The sequence below is a fragment of the Heptranchias perlo genome, unplaced genomic scaffold (genome assembly GCF_035084215.1).
Source record: "Heptranchias perlo isolate sHepPer1 unplaced genomic scaffold, sHepPer1.hap1 HAP1_SCAFFOLD_66, whole genome shotgun sequence".
Classification (NCBI taxonomy): Eukaryota; Metazoa; Chordata; class Chondrichthyes; order Hexanchiformes; family Hexanchidae; genus Heptranchias; species Heptranchias perlo.
Genome location: NW_027139688.1, coordinates 3129983 through 3133899, shown reverse-complemented (window position 1 = coordinate 3133899; position 3917 = coordinate 3129983).

Below are 3917 nucleotides of genomic sequence, written 5' to 3'. Positions count from 1 at the left end.
AATAAACTGGAAGATTCAGGAGTGAATACAGAAACTGGGGTAAGTACCAGACTGTATGAGATTGTGTTTATAATAACTGGATTTCTGACACTGTACTTAATTATTAGTATCAATGATGGTGTTATTAATAAACACTGCAAATTATTATTAGTATCAATAATAGTGTTAACAATATACACGGCACATTATTATTAGTATCACTAATAATATTATTAAAAAGGACCGTACATTATTATTGGTATCAGTAATAGTGTTATTAATAAACACTGCAAATTATTATTCGTATCACTAATTGTGTTCACAATAAACACGGCACATTTTATTAGTATCAATAATAGTGTTATTTAAAGAGACTTTACATTATTATTACTGTCAGTAATAGTGTTAATAATAAACACTGTACATGATTATCAGTATCAGTAATAGTATTATTAATAAACACTGTACATTATTATTAGTATCAGCAATAGTGTTATTAATAAACACTGTACATTATTATTAGTATCAGTAATAGTGTTAGTAATAAACACTGTATATTATTAGTCGTGTCAGTAATGGTGTTAATAATAAACACTGTAGATTATTATTAGTATCCGTAATAGTGTTCTTAATAAACACTGCACATTATTATGAGTATTAAAAAAGACTGTACATTATTATTAGTATCACTAATAGTGTTATTAATAAACACTGCAAATTATTATTAGTGTCATTAATAGTGTTAACAATAAACACGGCATATTATTATTGGTGTCAATAAAAGTGTTATTAAAAGAGACCGTACATTATTAGAACTATCAGTAATAATGTCATTAATAAACACTGCAAATTATTATTAGTATCAGTATTGCTATTATTAATAAACACTGTACATTATTATTAGAATCAACAATAGTGTTATTAATAAACTCTCCATTATTATTAGTAAACACTGTACATTATTATTAGTATCAGTAATAGTGTTGTTAATAAACACTGTACATTACCTATAGTATCAGTGATAGTGTTATTAATAAACACTGTACATTAAATTAATATCAGTAATTGTGTTCTTAATAAACACTGTACATTATTATTGTATCAGTAATGGTGTTATTAATAAACATTGTGCATTGTTATCGGCATCATTAATATAAATAATAAACACTCTGCATTATTCTTGATATCAGTGATACAATGAATAAACAATGTACATTATTATTGCTTTCAGTAATACAATGAATAAACACAGTACATTTTTATTGGTAGCAGTAACATAATGAATAAATATTGTGCATTATTATTGGTATCAGTAATATAATGAATAAACATTGTACATTATTATTGCTATCAGTAATATAATGAATAAACAGTGTACGTTATTATTGGTATCAGTAATACAATGAATAAATACTGTACGCTATTATTTGTATCATTAATATAATGAACAAACATTGTACATTATTATTGGCATCAGTAATATAACGAATAAACAATGCACATTATTATTGGTATTAGTAATAAAATGAATGAACACGGTACATTATCATTGGTATTAGTAATATAACGAATAAACACTGCACATTATTATTGGTATCATTAATATAATAAATAAACACTGTACACTATTATTAGTATCATTAATATAATGAATAAACACTGTACATTATTATTGGTGTCGGTAATATAAGGAATAAACACTATACATTACTATTGGTATCATTAAAATAATGAATAAACACTGTACATTATTATTGGTATCAGTATTATAATAAATAAATACTGTACACTATTATTAGTATCATTAATATAATGAATAAACACTGTACATTATTATTGGTGTCGGTAATATAATGAATAAACATTGTACATTATTATTGGTATCAGTAATACAATGAATAAACACTGTACATTATTATTGGTGTCGGTAATATAATGAATGAACACGGTACATTATTATTGGTATCATGATTATCGTGAATAAGCACCGTACATTTTTATTGGTATTAGCAATATAATGAATAAACACTGTACAATATTATTGCTATCATTATTACATTGAGTAAACACTATACATGTTTATTAGTATCAGTAATAAAATGAATAAACACTGTACATTATTAGTATCATTCATATAATGAATAAACACTGGACATTATTATTGGTATCAGTAATATAATGAATAAACACTGCACATTATTATTGATATCAGTAGTATAATGAATAAACACCGTATACATTTTTATTGGTATCAGTAATATAATGAATTCGCACTGTACATTATTATCAGTAATAGCGTGATTAATAAACAGAGATTTTTTCCAGATTTCGTCTTCTCTCTCTCTACGTATTTGTCTCTCTCTGTCTGATCCCCAGTCTATGGGCTGTTGGTCTCACAGATTCCTGTGCCGGTGATCTCGCCTTCGGTCTCACTCCAAACCGGTCACTGACGGTTCTGAACTGAGGTAATATTGAATTGGTAGAATCAGGAGTGAAACTATTGTCTGCGGCTCTGAGGGACCCGGACTGTAAAATACAGAAACTGGGGTAAGTACCAGACTGTGTGAGATTGTGTTTATAATAACTGGATGTCTAACACTGTAAATTATTATTAGTATCAGTAATAGTGTTACTAATAAATACTGTACATTATTATTAGTATCAGTAGTAGAGTTATTAATAAAAAACTGCACATTATTATTAGTATCAGCAATAGTGTTATTAATAAACACTGCACATTACTATTACTATCATTAATAATGTTATTAATAAACACTGCACATTATATTTAGTATAAGTAATAGTGTTATTAATAAACACTGCACATTACTATTAATATCATTAATAATGTTATTAATAAACAATGCGCATTATTATTAGTATCAGTAATAGTGTTATTAATAAACACTGCACATTTTTATTAGGATCAGAAAAAGTGTTAATAAACACTGTACATTATTATTGGTATCAGTAATATAATAAATAAACACTGTACACATTTATTAGTATCATTAATATAATGAATAAACACTGTACATTATTATTGGTGTCGGTAATATAATGAATAAACATTGTACATTATTATTGGTATCAGTAATACAATGAATAAACACTGTACATTATTATTGGTGTCGGTAATATAATGAATAAACACTGTGCATTGTTATTAGTATCATTATTATAATGATGAAACACTGTACATTATTATTGGTATCAGTAATATAAGGAATAAACGTCGTACATTATTATTGATATCAGTAATATAATGAATAAACACTGTACATTATTATTAGTATCAGTAATATAAGGAATAAACAATATACATTACTATTGGTATCATTAAAATAATGAATAAACACTGTACATTATTATTGGTATCTGTAATATAATAAATAAACACTGTACACTATTATTAGTATCATTAATATAATGAATAAACACTGTACATTATTATTGGTGTCGGTAATATAATGAATAAACATTGTAAATTATTATTGGTATCAGTAATACAATGAATAAACACTGTACATTATTATTGGTGTCGGTAATATAATGAATAAACACTGTACATTGTTATTAGTATCATTAATATAATGATGAAACACTGTACATTATTATTGGTATCAGTAATATAAGGAATAATCGTCGTACATTATTATTGATATCAGTAATATAACGAATAAACACTGTACATTATTATTGGTATTTGTAATACAATGAATCAAAACCATACATTATGATTGCTATCATTAATATATTGAATAAACACTGTACATTATTATTTGCATCATTAATATAATGAATAAACACTGTACATTATGATTGGCATCAGTAATATAAGGAATAAACACTGTACATTATTATTTGCATCATTAATATAATGAATAAACACTGTACAATATTATTGGTATCAGTAGTTTAATGAATAAACACTGCAC